This window comes from Meriones unguiculatus, chromosome 14 (assembly GCF_030254825.1).
Source record: "Meriones unguiculatus strain TT.TT164.6M chromosome 14, Bangor_MerUng_6.1, whole genome shotgun sequence".
NCBI lineage: Eukaryota > Metazoa > Chordata > Mammalia > Rodentia > Muridae > Meriones > Meriones unguiculatus.
Window position 1 is genome coordinate 65,634,125 of NC_083361.1, and position 21,142 is coordinate 65,655,266.

The window sequence follows — 21,142 nt, forward strand, 5'->3', positions numbered from 1 at the left end:
ATGGGGAAAAGGGTTTTATTCCACCTATTTTCTCTTTTAATTCGTACATTAAACACACACATGCTCACATACATATGTACTCACACACAAGCACACACACATACACACACACACACACACACAGTGAGAGAGACAGAGAGGTATTCAGTACTCCTCATAGCTCTATGTGAGCCACCACACCAGACAGAAATGCTCAGCTCTCTAAGTCTTATGAAAGGGAAACTTGTAAAAAAAAAAATCTGTTTCTTCTTGTAGCAGTATCATGTTGTGTGCCTCACAACTGCTTGGATCTCCATCTCCAGCAGACCTGAAACATTCCTCTGGCTTACATGGATAACTACGCATTTACACGCACTTCCTCAAAACACAAAACAAAAATAAATATAAAAACAGAGATCGAGAAAATTGCATTCTGGCAGAGAACTCTACCAAGTAAGGGAAATCAGCTGGGACAACTGATAGGCTTTGGGTCGAGAGCTAGAATTGTGAGATAGAAATCATAATGTCTTTCCTCAAACACTTATGAGTAATCTAGTCTGCAAAATAGCAAGGAGTCCTTTAGGCTGCCTGTGACAATGCATCATTGTGTTTCCCTCACCATGCCCTAGCATGATTGCACAGCCTGTTTCCCAGGCTCACACGTTGTCTGAAGCCTCCCCTGCCACATATATGAATGCAGATATTACTTGTACCATTGATGGAGAAATAGAGACCAAATAAATCTATGGGCTCTAGTTATTTGCCTGAGTAGATAGAGGTGCTTGTCCCTAAACTCAGAGTGGGGACCTTGGTGAGATGAGCGGAGATAATCCTCAATGCATCTGAGAGTTTCTGTTACCACCCATGTCTGAATGTCACTGACCTGTTGCTGCTGTGCCTGTGTCCCTCTTCCCTCATTTTTTTTCTTTGCCCACCCTTATATGATACACTCTGGGATGAAATGCCCCTCACCACATGACACAACGGTCGCGGCAGCTGCGGTCCTCTCATCAGGAAGGTAATGAGGATTCATTTCCGTCTCTCACTTCTATCACGTCTGCTTTTTTTCCCCTCTGCGTTATTTTATTATCACAGCTGAAACTGATTGCCTTAACCAAGCAGGTATCTAAATCCTCTCCGCACATCCTCCCTCCCCACTGGCTCCCATGAGCCCTTGCCTCTCAACCTTGTCTCTCTCTTTTTCACCATTCTCCCTGCATCTACCCTCCCCCCACCCCAGGCTTGGTTCATTAACAGAAAAGAAAAACTCATTTGAAACAACTTACTGGGTGAATCAGCAAGTTGTGTTCGTCTAACAGTCAGGCCAGGCCAGGCCAGGCTTGCGCCTGAGAGTAGTATGTGGCTTGAGGTCTTGGGATAAGAGAGCCTTCTTGTTATCCCTGGCTGTCAAGCAACTGTCTGCAGTCGGAGGTTCAGACACAGGGTCTGCAAAGAAAAGGAATGCACCTGATGCGCAATCCCCAGGTGTTTTGGAAAAGCAGGCAGAGAAGAGGAGGCAAAGTGGAAGACATTGTGTGAGGCGTCATCCTGTCATGTTCCATTGTCTGCGAGTGTGTGCTGGACAAATTGGTTTCCGGAGCTGCGGTGTATTGTGAGACGTGGGATTCCCACTGAGCCTCGAAGCCTGGCTCCTCTGAACTCAGTTCCTTACAATTTCCTGAGCATTGCCTCCAGCTACACGCTGGGAAGCGGTGAGAAAGCATCAGGTGGGGATGGCAAGGAGGCTGAACCCATCGCATAGAAACATGAGCAGTTATATTTGGGAGCATGTTATTTGGTGGAGAGAAGGAAAATCAAAAGACAGGAAGGAGCTAACGGTCAGGGGCTTAGGCTCGGTGCCCACCACCAGCCGTCAGCCCCCCTGTGGGTATTTAATGATGGTGGGTCAGATCTATTGAGACCGGACTTCACAGTTCTTCCGTTTGGCTGGCTTTACTCCATGACGAGCTGCTGCAGAAGTAGCCTCACCCGAACAAGCTTATGCCGAAGAGACATTTATTTGTAATCATTTTTTGAATTAGTAATTCTGGGATGCTACTTAAAAAAATTCTATAACCTATTAAATTAAAAATTATAATATATGTAGAAAAAAAAGATGTCCTTCACTTTCTAACATTGGGATCTGGCATCAGAGTATGTGCTGCCCTTGCACAAAACCGGAATGCAGTTTCCAGCACTTAAGTTCAGCAGTTCACAACCACCTGTAACTCTAGTCCCAGGCGATTGGATCCCTCTCCTCTGAACTGTCCTCATATGAACACACACACACATAAAACACATGCACACAAAACACACACATATGCACGCACACACACATACATACACACAGAACACATACAAACACCCAAAACAAACCACACACATACACACACTCACATGCTCACACACACGTACACATGCACAATTAAAAATAAAATAAATCTTTGAAACAAACGTTAAAGCTTTAAAAATATAAATATGGAATTATTTCTACCTTGATAAGATATGCAAAGGTTGCATATGATTTTGAATCTCTGCTTTGCTGTTTCCCCGAAATGTACAGTAATTTTTGAAAGCTTTTAAAATAAAGCTTTCCTCAGTGGGCAGGGTTCAGGTTCTGGTCACATTCACAGGCATGACTTGACTTTTTAGTAGGGCTTACCTTATCCAGCATAAGCCTGCATACTCTTTCCGTATTAAGAGTATGGATTAAATTAAATTTTATGAAATTCTACAATGTGGGTCTAGATGTGAATCTACCTATGATACACCAGTTGGCTTACACTTTCCAGATCAAAACTGTCTACAGAGCTACCCAAAGCTCCTTATACAATGCCTCTTCATCTCCTCTTCTCCACCCAATCTCTCTCAGGAGATCTTAATGTCTTCACCTATGATAGCTGATGTGTGTGCCCGCTGATCACTATATGGGTCTTGAAGCATATGTAGAAGGTATGTGTTCTATATCAGACTCTTCCTATTTGGGGACTGCAAATTCCAGTAAGCATCCATCCTCTGTATCCCTCCTTGACCGCTGTACCCTGACTGTCCTCCTTGGTCACACCAAATGCTTCCGCATCTGCCCAGTTTTGTAGACTCACTTATCCTTCTACGCTTCTCCTCCCCTCTTCTTTCAGCCTTAGCTGACATGGCTGTCTGTCTTACAAATATTAGCCCAGGTTAGCCTTATGAGAATGCTGGGCTTGCAGTAGAAGGGAGACTGGCTGCTATTGCTTCTGCTATTGCTATTTGCTAAACTTACAAAACAAAAGCAAAATTTGGCAAACAAGGGAGTGATTGATTGAATACCCCTTCTCCTGATGATTGTCTTACCTGTGCTTGTGTCTAATTCCAGGTGTGACTACAAAGCCTGGGAAACTTGCCTTTGACAGTGAGCTGGACTCAGGTAGACGGCTGAGTGCTTACTCCGTGTACTGAGACCTTTGAAACTTTACTCATCTGTTTCCTGTAGCTCAGAGGCCTGTTCTTTAAACACAGCCACAGAGCAATGAGAAATTACTTTTTGGTTGGCAGAGAAAAGGTCTCTATTCTTTCTGAATCCCAGAAAAAGAAGAGTTTAATGTGTCTGAACTCTCTAAATCTGAATTCTTCATTGAACCACTGGAAGTTGATTCAGATGCATTTTGTGAAACTACTGACATCTGCTGCCTTGCCCCTAAACCCTGTGGAAAGAAATCCTTTAGACCACCTCAACAGGGCCAAGTTCATGGAGGAAGACAAAGGTCTGTGAAAAGAGTTACAGGAGGAAGGTGATAAAGAAGTTCCTGGCATCCTATGTGCCTGGTTTCAAATATGATCCTTGGAGCTTTTAGCTTTGTGTGAGGGAAAGTAAACCACTAAATCTTTATACACATTTGCTTTCTCATCTCAATATGAGGATGTAAATTTCATGTGTCCAATATCAGTGACTGAAGATTAAATGGCTTGAAAAATGAGAATTATTCTAGAATGATGTTTGGCATTTGAGCCCAGTTTCTACTTTTCTGATACCTCGCCAAGCTGTTTGTTCTCCAGAGCCAGAGTCACCTGAAAACACTCTTAACACTATCCATATGTCTTTCCCTAAACTCTGAAAAACCTCATCACATTTTCTTTCATATTTTCTGTTTGTTACCATCAGCAGCAGCCTCCTTTGTCATTTTGCCTCCTATAAAACGTTCAGTTAAGGAAGTTCTCTCTCTCTCTCTCTCTCCCTCTCTCTCTCTCTCTCTCTCTCTCTCTCCACACACACACACACACACACACACACACACACACCACAAACAGACACACACAAACACAAACACCTAATGTGTCTGAGAACTTCAAGTTTATTTCCCAGAAATCTCTAAATGCTTGTCATAGAGAAGAGTGAATTTATACTTCAAGGTTTTCTAAAGCCTTGCATCCAAAATAGCCTGTTCCCAAACCTCATATATTTGAATATATAATGACATCATATATCAAAAGTGGGGCTCCAGTTCCTACTGCCAAATTCCCTGCCACAATGTATGTTGTCATAATTTCTCCATTCCCAGAGAAGATTCCAGTTACCAAATAGTTCAGAGTTGGGCAGAAGGATACGGAATTAGATTTCACAGCAGAGTTCTGCTGAGTTATGACATCTCATAAGTCAATAGTGTCACTTCAAGATCACAGAAGGAAGTGAGGAGGACCTTCTTGTGCTGGAACTGCTTGTCAGGGTTATCCACCTGGCTCCTTCTCCACTGCGCTTGGGTGGCAGGTCATTGTACTAATCCTTTCCTCTGCATTTAACAGTGGTTCTCAAACTCCATAATACTGCTACCCTTAATATAGTTCCTCATGTTGCTGCTACTTCATAACTGTAATTTTGCTACTGTTATTAACTATAATGTAAATATCTGATATGCAGAATCTCTGATATGTGACCCCCAGGGGTCATGACCCACAGGTTGAAAACTACTGGAATATAGCCTCCTCTCGAAATCTGGATCTTGTAGTCCACTGCTCCAATTAATGTCACTTCTCCTGGGAATAATATTAAATTATCTTGCCCTCTTAAAATTTTTACTTAACCCCAATATCTTTTCATTTCATCTTAACTTGTATAATTCTTGATAGTTTTCTGTAAGTACTTACTTTTTTCAAATACTTTCTTCTCTAAGATGCCTTTCTCTTTTCCCAAAGTCAATTTAAGTGTTCTTGTGGATATTTCTCATGGTAGCAAAGACAATTTGTAATTTGAGGGTTTGTACATGTTTCTATCTTCAGCACGCTGGGAAATGTTTTTCCAGGGCCGGTTGCATGGCTGGACCACACAAGGTGAATGAAATGAATAGATGGTGACATCGCCCAATGCTCTTGTTTTAATTTGCTCTCGGCTTAATTACTAAGAGAGTAGAAAATGTACTAAGCTCAAACTGTGGTTCACACTGAGCCGGGTCACACACTTTAGTCACCAAGGAAATGGCTCCCAAATGTGTCTCAAATCACCCAAAGGGCTTAACAAGGAATAGGTTTCTGGGCCCCACTCCCAGAGTTCCCGATTCAATTCCTCTGGGTAGATCTATAGAACTTCTTCCTAAAACGTTGTCAGGAGTTATAACAGCTCATTAGACGTTTCCCAAGGTATGAGGCAAGTTAGTCTTGTCTCTGATATCAGGAAACAGATTAAAAGATTAATAACTCATATACAGTCCTCGTAAATAACCATAAGGCCAGTATGGAGGGAGACTAAAGCCTTTTCAGCCATCTCTTCTAGGCACCATATTTAGTATTAAACAGGAAAATTAAAATCACACCTCCACTATACCAGCATTTCTACACAGGCATTATTATCTCATTAGTTTTCCTTTTAATTACTTAGTCAGTTAGTTTTTAGGTTAGCAGACAATAAACAGTTGTATTATGGCATTTTAATAAACACCCTTCATTATGTGCTGTTCTCATTCACTTTCCTCCTCTAGTGCCTTCCTTGACCCCTGTCTTCTCGGCTGGGTATCTTCCGAGATAGCCCATCCCTTCTGTTTTCATGCCTTATGTATCCCACCACTTCAGTCTCCTATATTTATATCCTGCATTCTTCATACCATCCCTCAAATGCCCCTCAATTCTCATCGTCCCTCCTTTCATTCCCTTCCTTATTCCCATCTTCCCTCCTCTGCCCCATTTGATCCTCCCGTTCTTGTCCCCAGACCCCTAGTCCACTCATAAAAATCTATTCTATTCCTTCCTCCCAGGGAGATCCATAAGCACCTCCTAGTCCCTTCCTATTTATCTTTCCTCTTTGGGTCTACAGACTATAGTTTGGTTGTCATTTATTTAATGGTTAATAGTCATATAAGAGAATATATACTATATTTATATTCCTAGATGTGGGATACCTCATGCAAGATGATTTTTTTCACTTTTTAAATTTTCATATTAATTACAGTTTATTCACTTTGTACCCCAGCTGTAGGTTCTATCATTGTTGTCGGTTTCATGATGTCATTTTTTAAACAGCAGAGTAATACTCCATTGTGCAAGTGTATCACATTTTTTATTCCATCCTTTGGTTGATGGACATCTAGGTTTTTCCCTTTTTTTTTTTTTTTTTTTTGCTATCATGAATAGAGCAGCAATTAATACAGTTAAGGAAGTGTCATTCTGGTTGGCTGAAGCATGTTTTGGGTACATTCCCAAGAATACTATAGCTGGATCTTGAGTTAGATTGATTCCCATCTTTTTCAGGAACAGCCAGAGTGATTTCCATAGTGTCTGTATAAGTTTGAACTCCCACCATCAATGGAGGAGCGTTCTCCTCATTCCACATTTTTGCCAAAATTGTGTTATCAATCTTAGCCATTCTGACAACTGTAAGGTGGAATATTCCTAGGCTACTGGGAATCAAATAATTTTTATTAAAAGAATTTAAGGGAAAGTTTAACTTGTTTCTTTGTTTTTGTTGTTGTTTTAGAAGTCATATTTGGTATGCTCAAACTAATAAAATAAATTCAGGGAGCAGAATATCTGCAGTGAAATACAAAATTACAGAAAGGTTTTAGATGGTAAGAGAAAATTTAAATGCAATTAAACTGACAGAACATGTCAAGGAACTATAAAATATAAAATTAACACAGTAGAAAATTAAAGCAGCAATGCAGATGACAAACTAAACCTCTGAGAATGTAGAAGGAAATACAATCTGAGAAGATATAATATAACAAAAATGGATAGGAGACTGAACAAAATAATTCATTTAATTCATTAATTTTCCCCTGATGCCTGAACTCTTCATTTTGGAGACTATTTACATTCTGTTCATTGTTGTTGCAGATGACAGCCACTCATGCTATAACTAACACCTATTTGTCAGAAAGCATTTTTAAGGGAATGTTAAAGATGTCACAAAATAAGAAATCAAATATTAAAAAATGTTATTTTCAGGATGGATTCAGAAAAAAATGATGCAAAAATAATCATAAAAGATAAAGCAGGAATCAGCAAAATGTCTCAGTGGAGGAAGAAACTTGTGACCAGGCCTGATGACCGGAGTCCAATTCCTAAGACTACATGATAAAGGAAAGAACCAATTCCCTTTAACCTCTACTGGGTGCCATGGCATGCACATGCAAATACATGCATACAAATAATACATACATACATACATACATACATAAATACATTTATACATACATACATTCATACATATATATACACACACACACGTGTGTGTAATAAAATTTGATGGAACATTTTGAAAACTTCATACATTTCATGCATGAGTATTCTATCTATATCACTATCACCCCTCCTCCTACTCTTCCAGACTCTTCCATTTGTCCTCATTCTGGATTAACAATCTATTTTTTTCATATTCCATACACCACACACACGCACACACACACACACACACACACACACACACACACACACATCTCACCTACTCCACTCAATATTGCTCATCTCTATGTGTGTCCAGGCCTAAGCCCTTGGGAGAAGCCCGATTTTCTCTCTCTCAGTAGCTGTTGACCTTTTGTAGCTCTTTATTATGAGTGATGACACGCTGTGGAATTTTCCTTGACCGCACTGGCATGTTAACTGGTTTTGTCATCTCTCCCTTCCTTTCACCCTTTCTTCTTTCTTGACTTCTCTTTTTCTTTCCTTTTCCTTTTTTCCCAGTACTGGGAACTGAATGAGGGAGGATCATCCATTCTAAGCATGCTCTACTACTGAACCACCTCCATAGCCTTCTTTTCACTTGTTTTAGTCAGGCTTTCACTGTTCCTCAGGGTATCTAGGAACTCACGCTGCAAACCAGGTAATATCTGAATTCATGATCCTTCTGACACTGTCACCCAAGTAGCTGGGATTCCAGACACTTGCCATGAGGCCCAGATGGACAAATTTCATTTTTCTTGGTGTTTTTATAGCAATGGGATTCTTAAAAGCAATAAATTTGGTGCTATCTATAGATTTACTTAAATGTCATAAACTGATATGTAATGATTTTTATCATAATTGGAATTGTAATTTACAACAAGCAATTGTAGATTATGATTTTTATGTATATTTAAGAAAATAAATTTAAAAGTATTCAAAATATTTTATAGCTTATCCTTTCAATTTGTTTTCAATTAATTAATTAAATTTGTACCCTCATTTATGAACTTGTCCTCCCTCTCAGACTCGCCCTCTGACCTCTCCTCTCTTCCCCCATGTCCCCTTCTTTTGTCTCAGAGATAAAGAAACCCCCATGGATATAAAACCATCTTGGCATATCAAGTAGGACTGTGTACATCTTCTATCGAGGCTAGAAGATACAGTCAGTTAGGGATAAGGGATCAAAAGGCAGGCACTAGAGTGCCTTCCTGCTCTTGGAAGTCCCACCTGAGGACCAAACAGTTACATATGGGGCAGAGGGGTGGGGCTAGGTCCATCCCATAGATGCTCTCTGGTTGGGACCAGGTTAGTTGATTTTTTTGGTTTTCTTTGTGTTGTCCTTGACCGCTCTGGCTCTTTCAGTCCTTCCTCCTCTTCTATAGGATTCCCCACCCTCTGCTTAATGTTTGGCTGTGGGTCTCTGCATCTGTTTTCATCAGGTTCTGGATGAAGCCATTCAGATGACTGTTATGCTAGCTTCCTGTCTGCAAGAACAGCAGGAAATTATTAGTATTTAGTCAGGTACTCACTGTTCCTCAGGGTATCTGGGAACTCACACTGCAACCCAGGTAATATCCCTGAATTCCTGTGGTGAAGCTTACTTGATTTTCATGAGTGATGTTTTTGATGTGTTTTGGGTTCTGTTTGTGAGTATTTTATTTAATATTTTAACATCACTGTTTATAAGGGAATTTGGTCTGAAATTCGCTTTCTTTGTTGAGGTGTCAGGGTGGGTATGGCCTCATAGAATGAGTTTGGCAATGTTCCTTCTATTTCTATTTAGTGGAATAATTTGAGGAGTATTTGTACTAGCTCTTCTTGAAAGTCTGGTAGAAAACTTTGGGTAGAGTGCAGGGAATCATATGAAAGAAGGGGGAGGTAGTAAGACCTGGAGAGGACAGGGGCTCCAAAAGGACAGCAAGAGAACCAAAATATCAGAGCACAGGGGTCTTTTCTGAGGCTGATACTCCAAACAAAGTCTATTCTTGGATATAACCTAGAAACCCTGCTCAGATGCAGCCCATGGCAGCTCAGAATCCAAGTGGGTACCCTAGTAAGGGGAACAGGGACTGTCTCTGACATGAAATCAGTGGCTGGCTCTTTGACCTCCCCACCCCACCATGGGAGGAGCAGCCTAGGTAGGCCACAGAGGAGGACACTGGAGCCAGTCCTGATCAGACCTGATAAGTTACATTCAGATGGAAGAGGAGGAGAACCTCCCCTATCAGTGGACTTAGAGAGGGGCATTGGGAGGAAATGAGATAGGGAGGGTGGGATTGGGAGGGAATGAAGGAGGGGGCTACAGCTGGGATACAAAGCAAATAAAATGTAATTAATGTAAACAATTTAAAAATTTAATTAAGAAAAAAAGAAAGTCTGGTAGAATTCTTCACTAAAACCATCTGTCCCTCTTTTTATTTTCCCCCCATCGGGGGGTGGGGGAAGACTTCTAATAACTGCTTTTATTTCCTTAGGGGTTACAGAACTATTTAGATTGTTTACTCAATTTTAATTTAACTTTGGTAAATGAAATCTATGAAGAAAATCACCCATTTCATTTAGATTTTCCAATTTTATGGAGTCCAGGCTATTGCAGTAAGACCTAATGGTACTTTGGATTTCCTCAGTGTCTGTTGTTATGACTTTCTTTTCATTGCTGATTGTATTAATTTGGATACTGTCTCTCTGCCTCTTGGTTAGTTTGGCTGAAGGTGTGTCTATTTTATTGGTTTTCTCAAGAACCAGCTTTTGATTTTGTTGATTCTTTGTATTTATCACTTTGTTTATAATTTATTGATTTCAACCCCAAGTTTGATTATTTTCTGCCATGTTCTCTTCTTGGGTTCTAGAAATTATAGATGTGCTTTTAATTTGCTATTAAGAGATCTCCACAAATTATTTATGAAGGCACTTAGTGCTTTGAACTTTTCTCTTAGTACTGCTTCCATTGGGCACCATAATTTGCTATGTTGTCCTTTCATTTTCATTGACATCTGGAAAGTCTTTAATTTATGTCTTATTTCTCCTTGACCTATTAGTCATTGAGTAGAGAGTTTTTTTCAGTTTCCATGAGTTTGTGGACTTTCTGCTGTTTAAGGTCCATCTGATTCATTAAATCTGTTAGTTTGTTTCTTTTTTAGTTTCTGGCTTGATGATCTGCCCATTGGTGAGAGAGAGGTGTTGAAGTCTCCTACTATTAATGTGTGTGGTTCTGTATGTGATTTAAGCTTTACTAATTGTTCTTTTACAAATGTGGGGATTCTTTTATTTGGGGAATATTCAAAATTGAGACATCATCTTGGTGGATTTTTCCCTTGATGAGTATGAAATGCCCTTCATCATCTGTTGTAATTAATTTTGGTTGTATTCCATTTTGTTAGATTTTAGAATGGATACTCCATCTTGCCTCTTGGGTCCATTTCCTTGGAAAATATTTTTCTGAGGTAATGTCTATCTTTTGTTGCTGAGGCATTTTTCTTGTGTGCATTAGAATGATGCATTCTGTTTTCACATCCATTTATTGGGGAATTGAGTCTATTGATGTCACAGATATTAGTGACCAATGATTGTTAATTCCTGTTATTTTAATGTTGGTTATGGTAGTGTGTGTGTTTCGTTTTGCTGTTGTGAAATTATTTGATTCCTGTGTTTTCTTGAGTATAGTTAACATCCTCGGGTTGGAGGTTTTCTTCTAGTATCTTATGTAGGGCTGGGTTTGTTCTTATATATTGTTTATATTTGGTTTTGTCATGAATATCTTGTTTCCCCATCTGTGGTGACTGAAAGTTCGCTGGGTATAGTGGATTGGGATGGTGTCTGTGATCTCTTTGACATTCCAAGACATCTGCCCTGGCCCTTCTGGCTTTTATTGTCTCTGTTGAGAAATTTAGTGTAATTTTGATAGGTCTGCCTTTATATGTTACTTGGTGTTTATTATTCCTTCTTTGTTCTGTACATTTAATGTTTTCATTTTTATGTGAAGGGAGGATTTTCTTCTTTGGTCCAATGTATTTAGTGTTCTGCAAGCTTCTCGTACCTGTATAGCCATCTCTGTTTTTTGGGTTACAGAAATTTTCTTCCATGATTTTGTTGAAAATATTTTCTGGGCCTTTGAGCTGAGAGTATTCTCTTTCTTCTATTCCTAATATTCTTATGGTTGTTCTTTTTATAGTGTCCCAAATTTTCTGGATTTCTTGTGTTAGAAACTTTTTAGATTAAAAAAAAATGTTTTTTCTTTGACCAATATATCACTTTCTACTACAGTATCCTCTATGCCAGAGAGTCTGTATCTCTTATATGCTGTTGGTGAGGCTTGTGTCTGTACTCTCTGTTCTCTTACCTTGTTTTCCATCTCCAGGATTCCCTCCATTAGTGTTTTCTCTCTTGTTCCTATTTCCATTTTCAGGTCTTGAACATTTTTATTCATTTTATTTCCTATTTGATTGTATTTCCATGTATTTCTTCAAGGGACTTATTCATTTCCTATTTAAAGACCTCTATTATCTTTATAAGCTTGGACTTAAGGTCATTTTCTTGTGCTTCAGCTGCATTAGGATATCCACGGCTTGCTGTAAGATAGCTAAGTTCTGGTGGTGCCATATTGCCCTGGCTCTTGTTGATTGTTTTCTTACACTGGTCATTAGCCATTTGGTTGTCTCTTGTACTGGCAGGCCTCCAGTAATTCAGCTAGAGTTGTGCCCCAGAAAATGAAGTGCTTGTGGTCCTTGATGGCAGCAAGCTTCTGGATATGCAGGTGAAATTTGGGCTGGTAGATGGGAGTACTGAGGAGAAAGAGTGGGACTCACAGTTGCTAGGCCTGCCCAGATGACCAAGCAGGTAAGGAACTGGGGCATAGACATCTCAATTGTTTGTCCCGAGTGGAAGTAGGCCCCCTGGGATGTAGACCAAGGTGGTGGTCCCTGATGGTGGCATGTATCTGAGAATCATAAATTGTTCTTATTTATAACATAGCAACTTCAGAGTATGGCTAAGCTGAGAAGGCACCGTGACCCTCCAAACATTCCTATACAACTTCTTCCCTTCACCTGTAGAACATCTCCTCTTGGCAATATCATACATCATTGTATGTATTTACTACAACTTATTACATACAATAACACATTTTAATCCAAAACCATACCTTTATTTATTATTGTTCTTATGCTAGTGTTGTTTGATTTAATTAGCAGGAGTTGAAGCCAGCACTGCATTCATACAAATTGCTAATTTTAAGTTCAGTTTTATTTTATTATTCTCTAGAATTCCTTGCATAATTTAAAATCATATATTACAAGTACATATATAAAATAATATTTGAGCTTTTAAAATAAATTTTATTTTATTCTAGGCTCAAATATTAATATATACCTGGATAGAACATATAGGCTTGATATGTCCACATATCTTTAGAAAAGGAAACAAGGGTGATCATACAATCTACATCAACTGGTGTGACTCTTCTTATTTCTCCTTATTGTCCATGAGAAAATATTCACACCACTTCCATACAGTTCTGACCAGCATCTCAGTAGAAAACAATACATGTATATGCCCAAGAATGGTATAGCTGGATATTTTTATTTTTAATTAAATTTTTATTTTTATATTAATTACATTTTATTTACTTTGTATCCCAGCTGTAGCCCCCTCTCTCATTCCCTCAATCCCACCCTCCCCCTTTCATCTCCTCCTCTCATTTCCTCCCTGCACCTCTCTAAGTCCACTGAGAGGGGAGGTCCTCTCCCCCTTCCATCTGACCATAGTTTATCAACTCTCCTCAGGACTGGCTGCAATGTCCTCCTCTGTGGCCTAGCTAGGCTGCTCCTCCCAGGGGGAGGCGGTGAGGATGTCAAAGAGCCAGCCACTGAGTTCATGACAGAAATAGTACCTGCTCCTTTACTAGAGAACCCACTTGAAAACTGAGCTGCCATAGGCTATGTCCGAGTAGGGGTTCTAGGTTATATCCATGCATTGTCCTTGGTTAGAGTATCTGTCTCAGAAAAGACCTCTGTGTCCAGATATATTTGATCCTTGTGACACTCCTGTCCTCTCCAGGTCTTACTAACTTCCCCTTCTTTCGTATGATTCCCTGCACACTACCCAAGGTTTGGTTATGAGTCTCAGCATCTGCTTTGATACACTTACCATTCAATAAGTACATTTGTTTAACTATGTTCTTAGCAGCTTTATTCATAATAGCCAGAAACTGGAAACGATCTAGATATCCCTCAATGGAGGAACAGGTAAAGAAATTGTGGCACATTTACACAATGTAAATTGACCAACTTTGATGACAATGATGTGCTGAACCCTACTATCATATGTGCTGAGAAAAACAAATAATTAAGATATACTATTTTTTTTAGGATTTTACTATTGTTATTTTAAAAAACATTATTTGTTACAAACACCCTTGCAAAAATATGTTAAACATGATTTGCTCTAGTAGGATGCTACCTTTTTAGAATATTATTACTGTTTGTAAGAATGTCCATACCAAGCCAGTCCTGATGAGACCTGATAAGCTAGGGTCAGATGGAAGGGGAGGAGGACATTCCCTCAGTGGACTTGGAGAGGGGCATACGAGGAGATGAGGGAGGAAGGGTGGGATTGGGAAGGAATGAGGGAGGGGGCTACAGCTGGAATACAAAGTGCATAAACTGTAATTAATATTAAAAAAATAAAAATTTAATTAAAAAAGAAAACAATACATATAATGAAAGGGCATCAACAGACAAGATTTGAGTTTAAAACTCAAAGACACAGCATCTTGGCCACCATAAATTAGCAGATAAGTCATATATTTCCTAATGAATATGCTGGGCTTCTTCTTTCTTCACCTTTAGGACATTTCACTTAATTCAGCTTAGTCTCTGTGCAGAAATTCTTTATAACCAACATATTTTTCTAAACTCTTATAAGTTTTATGTAAGTGATAAATTATCTATTTCTGTAAAATTTGTTTTAGGAAGGAGTGCTGTAGGGAAGAATTAAAAATAGCTATCAGATTTACTGTAATATTTTAATCTAAAGACCTCTTGGTGTGATAATGCCTCACACATTTCTGTGACATCAGAAATGGGTAGTTACCAGAGAGCGATTTTAAGTCGGCTACCTGAAAACAAATGTTCTCCTTCAAGACTTCTACAGACACTTCAAAGATCATGGCAACTTTACCACATTCCTGAACCAAGCCATCAATTTAGTGTCCTTGTATCATTCAAATGGCATGGCATTCTCTCAGAGAAGGTGTTTATACATGCACCGTGAAGCCTAACTCCTCCACAGGGGTTGTGTGTACATTCTCCTTAGTCTGTACTGTGCAGAAGGACTGTTTTACCCTGAAGATGTGGTTACCACCTCATGGGAATCCCCATCACAGGGTCTTCCTCACCCCTTTGCTGGCCACAAGATAGAACCTGAGAAGGGACAGCCCTGCCTGTGGGAATGGAGATCCCACTGCTTCTATGAGTTTGTCTACATTTGCTCTTATTTACCTCTCCCACTCTTGCTGTAGAAGAATGTGTTCTGCTTTTCTCCTCTACTCCTCCCCTGCTCAAAACTCATTCAACAAAATTTAATTTGTTTCAGAAAGTATGCACTGTCCCGTAATGAGGCTTTTAAAACAGACTAAGTTTGTATTACCATAATGCCTGGCTTCTATGTCAAATCAAAGTTCATAAGGTAAGTATCTTGATAATATTATCATTGCATGATGCCTGCTGCCAACACCAGGGGCATTGAAACTGGATCTGACAAGAACGTTGCTTACTTAGTAGATGAGATGTACTTGTGCTTGCAAAATATTAGAACTAGAAGGAAAATCTTTATACATAAAAAAGACTCTGGGTTGTCATAGTCCAGAAAGACTTCTCATCTCACATCCACACACATATAGGCTGCTATCACTTCAATATAAAATGTGTTCTCACATGCCCATGCACTGGAGACTTAGATGATTTCGGACTCTGAGGACCCTAACTTAATCAATGTATTAACCCACTACATATTAATAATGTGACACTATTGGAATTCTGTTGAAGGTAGGAGGTGGGACTGAGTCATAGGACAGAGGTCACTGGAGGTAAGATATCAAAACATGTATCTTGTTCTTGCCCCTGTTCTACTTTTCTATTTCCTGGCTACCATAAAGTAAGTACTTCTGCTTTATATCTTACACATACAAACATACATACATACATACATATATACATACATACATACGTACATACATACACATACATACAGTTTGTGTGTATACATATGTATATATAGTATCTCTGTTGTGTGCACATGCCATGTACACCTTCATACTTTGGAATATGGATTCCAAATTTCTCCTCTATGTCCTTGGTCCTTCTCCTCAAATTTCATTGAACAAAACTTAATATATATTTGTTGATGGTGTAAAAGTGATGGCTCAAAAGACCGTAGACTGAGGCCTCTATTCCTTCCTTCAAACTGTGTATTTCAGAGTCTTGTCATTGTAGCAACTAATACAAAGAGACAAACAATATACCTTATACTTGGAATGTAAGAAAAATGATTTTGTAGCAATATAGTATTAAACAATATTATCAGTTTAGAAATTTGAATGCTTGCTCTTTTCTATGAATGGGGTGATATTAGCCATTTACTACATCTTTTTTTGGTGATTTTTCTTCATTCTTACATACAGAATATGTTCTTGGTGGCTGCAACATGTATATGTATGCATATACATATATGTACCTTCTAGAACTTATATCTAGACTTATGTATAAAATTATTAGCTATTATGTAAAATCACATAGATTTAAAAGAAGTATGGAGAGAAACCCAAGTTTAGCTACAAGTAAGTGTCTCTTTTGGCGAGTGGGGGTAGGTGATATAGGCCACCAGGCCTCACTGAGTCTTAAATAGAAATGTAGAGAGAGACGTATGAGTCAGAGACCTCTACATCTTTTAGTCACAAGCATCTATCTCTTTCTTTTTTATTCAGTACCAGGTGCCTGTTTCTCTTCATTGAATCATTTTTCATCTCATTTTACTTTATCACTGTTGAGAATGAGAGGCTGGTCTAGAAGCAGAAGCCGTCTCTGGCCAGTTACAGACTTCTGTCTATCTGATATTTTTGTTCACACAGATAGGCTTATTTTCAAGTCTAAAATTTGCAAATTAAATAGAAGGCTTTGCTGAAGTTTGGGGATTGTTATGATAAGGTCAATACATGCATTCATCTTGTTAGCATGAAATGAGGAGAGGCTGTTGAAGGTGGCAAAGAGAAAATAGTACTGGAGGTCTATAGGTCCTTGGAGGCGTGGCATCAGAGGGGCTGTGAATCTCTGAATGCATTCCCCTTTTCTTTACTTTTTCTGTGCCCTGGGTCAATAAGTCAGCTTTGCTCCAGACATGTATATATACCATTTGAATGCTATTTGTAAGAAAATAACACAGGATAAGAACAAAACCCAAAATACTTACTAAGAATTGCAAGTGAAATAGCATCATTGTAATCATTTAACAAATATAAGAACAGTAGTTTTAAACATATTCAAATTGTTTGTAAATGTTCATTGTTAGAAAACCTGTTTTCACGTAATAATTGTTTCAGTGCCTTTTTAAAAAACAAAACAAGATGTTAGCACTTTCTCTTGGCTAAGCAAAATTTACTTTTGTTTTAATTTTTGATAGATCCAAACATTTTTTCTTAAGCTTACAAACCTGTATTGCTAAGCATATGATTGTCCTTCCATGGATTATTGTTAACCTTGAGAAGCCTCATGTGATGATGTATTCACATATGAACTGTAAGTTTCCATGTGTTTCAAGGTTCCTGTGTAAATACTCATCAAATATCTTTTGACTTGCTGTCACTTGCATTTCCCCCTAATTGTTGCTGATGTCCTAATTACAGTGATGTAATGGGAACTTTATGTTATCTTTGTCAGTGGCAATATTTCATAGCATATTAATAAAAAATTATTTCTAATATGTTCAGACAATTAACTGATCCTTCTAATTTACTATACAATCCAAGGAATTATTTTAGATGGGCCTATAAAAATATAGGAAAAAGTTTCAATAGTAGAGAAATTTTGACTTAAATTGTGTGTTTTGTCTTGAACGAATAGAATCTAATTCACTTATAGCTTCACATTTCTCATAACTGGGAGAATTTTCCTCAGTATACCTTATAAAACAGGCACTTTTCTTCTTTGTCACCATGTATTTTGTTTGGTAGTAAGCACTCTGAGCTCAGATTACTGTGATTCTTGGACTTTTCACTTTCTCCCACATTGTAGGTCAGAAAGACATTAATAGTAAGGGAGGCTGCTAGATGCCATTCTCCAATCTAAGCCTTTCTGAATCTCCAGACTGTTCGTAACAGGATCATAGTACATTCTAACAGGAAGAAATCAGTCTGAGAGGGCATCATAGTGGAAACAATGACATTGTTAAATGTTTACAGAGTTGCTTATTTTTGCAAATTTCTCACTCAAGATAAAACATCATGAGCCAGAACCAAGGTCTTAGAAAGAGTTCACACAGCAGAGGGTCTGGAAGCTTACAGCTAATCAACTTTGCTAACCATTTTCCTCTGCTGGCATAGTATGTGATTTTGGAGTGCTGAATAATATAGCACCTCTAACTGTAGTTCTTGGACACTCGACACATCGGCAATCAGAAACATAGTGTTTTTGTTCTCTTGCTGTAAGAAGTCAGGGAAAATCCTGAACTAGAACACTGTCTCACAAGGCATAGCTAACCGACATCTGTTGCAGCCCAACAGCCTCCCGACAGCTTAGTACTGAAACAATGAACACAGAAAATTGTGGGGTCACAGTGGGTAAAATGACATCTCAGTTCAAATCAACAAGTATTTTATACTCTGGCTTTGGAAACAGGAGTCATTTTTATCAAAGCAAGAGTCTTTCTTTGTCAGCATCATAAGAGCAGGCTTCCTTGTCTAAATATTTTATATATCTTATAACTTATTATTTTCTTTCAAGACTTTTGATTGTAGTCTTAGGGACTGAGTGACTTACATCTGTCACCTTGAAAACTAACAAAGGGACTTGGATCATAGAACAGAAATAAATGCTAATAATAGGGGATTTGAAGAAGCTTTGCCCTAGGTCATTGTAGGTCACATCCCAAGAACGATTTATGCTGATCTACCAGTGAGGAGAAATTGAGGATTAGATTTTTCAATTTGAGAGGTCAAATGGAGCCAAGGAGATTTAATCAGATATTCTACATGTGTTTTATTGGTTACCAAAAATCTCTAGACCTGTCAGTTTTGTGACTATGGAGAGTAATTTCTTTGGTAGTTCTCAATTCATCTAATCAGATTATCTCCCTGTCTGAATTCAAACTGATAGGGGAAAGACCAACCAGAAACCTGAGTGACCTTATTTGGGTTGCCATGTCTTCCCATGATTTTGTCCTCCATATGGTCTTTGAATAAGTCTTTGAGCATGTAGTTGAACAGCTGGAAACCTACATGAATAGGGGCCTGATGTCTGCTTTGGCATAGAGTTTGTGAAAGGAACTTTGCGGTGGAATCACTTAGAGTATAGTTATGCACATCACCATTGGTCCAAGAATAGTTTGCTGGAGAACATTAGACAATATTAATTCTGGAGGACTACCTGCACCTCTCTAGACTCAAACACAAATCTGCTTCTAGAAAAACTACAGGGGTCATGGAGCTGATAAGCTCTGAGTCTATAAACACAATGCCCTGGCTTGATAGTTTTAATTGTTTACCTGGTTATCCTTGAAGATATGCCTTATAATCATTAGCATAAACTTTGGCATCAGATAGATAAAGGTTCAAGGTTTCTAGTGCAGGCACCTTAGGCAAGTTACATAACTGCATTCAGAGTAGTTTTCTCATTTAAAATATAATAAAATCTGCTATATAATACATATACTGGAGATTAACTGTGGAAAACTAGATTAAAATGCTCATGGCTGAGGTAAGCATAGATTGGCATTCAGGAAATGTTTACTCTGGGAGTTAAGTTTGTATACATGGATTAGAATTAGGACGATAGCAGTCCTCAAGCACTCAATAAGCTTGTTAGTAACAGGCACCCTATAACCCATGGTACCTATGCTCATGTACAAATAGTTTTAATTCATAAAGAATAGGAAGAGAATTTTGGAAAGGTCCAATTCGGCGTTTCATTCTGTGTCATCTAGGACAACTGAGATGAGATGAGAGACATCAGAGTCTAGCAAGGATGCCACATTGATGTCACCCGTGAGACTAAGACCAATCACAAAGTCGAGAGGATGAAACTGGGGAGGGATCTATATAGTACAGTTGCTTGGTCAACTAATTTTATGTATTCATATTCCTAAAATTATTTGTTATGGGAAATATCCATAGATATTAGAGAAAACAGGATCCAGTTATCAAGAACTTGTAGAAAGAGCTATAAATTTCTATATAAAGAAGACTCTCTCCTACAATAGCCCCAACTATCGAGGTGTTTGATTAGAAAGCTTCATTTCATGTCAACCAGCTGGCTCAGTGCTTCCAGATAAAAGTGACACTGTAATTCCATCTTTGAAATCTACATGGGAGAGAAAACAGATTCCCAAAAGTTGTCCTCCCACCTGAGCATATGTGAGGTGACATGTACATGCTCAAGTTAAATATATGTACACACACACACACACACACACACACACATATATATATATTTATACACACACATATATATATTTAAATATATTAAAACCCAAAGGATATTAGATATTATTCGATGATTTGGCTCTTTCTCCCAGTGAATATTACTGATGGCTGAAGAAACATTTACTGACAAAAGTTAGGACACTTTTACACAAACATACACTCAAATGTAATTCAAGACACAGTGTATAAATTTCCTAAGGTCACACCATATTTTGGCCACTTTTCTAAAATACTGTCACAATGATAAAAGGCTTGTCATTTATTAATGGAAATAGCTACTTTGACTCCAGTTTGTGACAGATATACACAGTTACAATGATAGGAGCAAAGTAGTTGGAGTATTTTAATAAGTAATTGGGAGTATTTTTAAAGCTGCTATTAAGTGCTTTTCCAGAACAGAGTCAGAGAAACTTCTCTAAGTGATGACATGTCTTCCATTTCTTTTGAGACAGGCAGGATTCTGCCATGGGAGCTATTAACAAAGGTCTAGCCATTGGTAAGAGGATTTTAGCAAAGGTGAAAAGTTAGCATGCATTTGCATGTTAGATATGGAGGATAGTGCAGAGATGGCATCCATAAGCCAGGTTGAGATGGTAAGAAAGGGTAGGGAAATTGACTGTACAGAAAGTGGCATAGCAGTTGGGGAAACTTTAAAGGACAGCTCAGGTCATAAAGTAGGCATTTTGATCAGTTTTTTTTTTTTTTTTTTTTTTTTTTTTTTTTTATCAAAATTAAGTTACAGAGACTAGGAAAGCCAGAAGAGCCTGGACATATATCATGCAGACCCTAAGAGAACAAAGATGTCAGCTCAGACTACTGTACCCACCAAAACTGTCAATCATCTTAGAT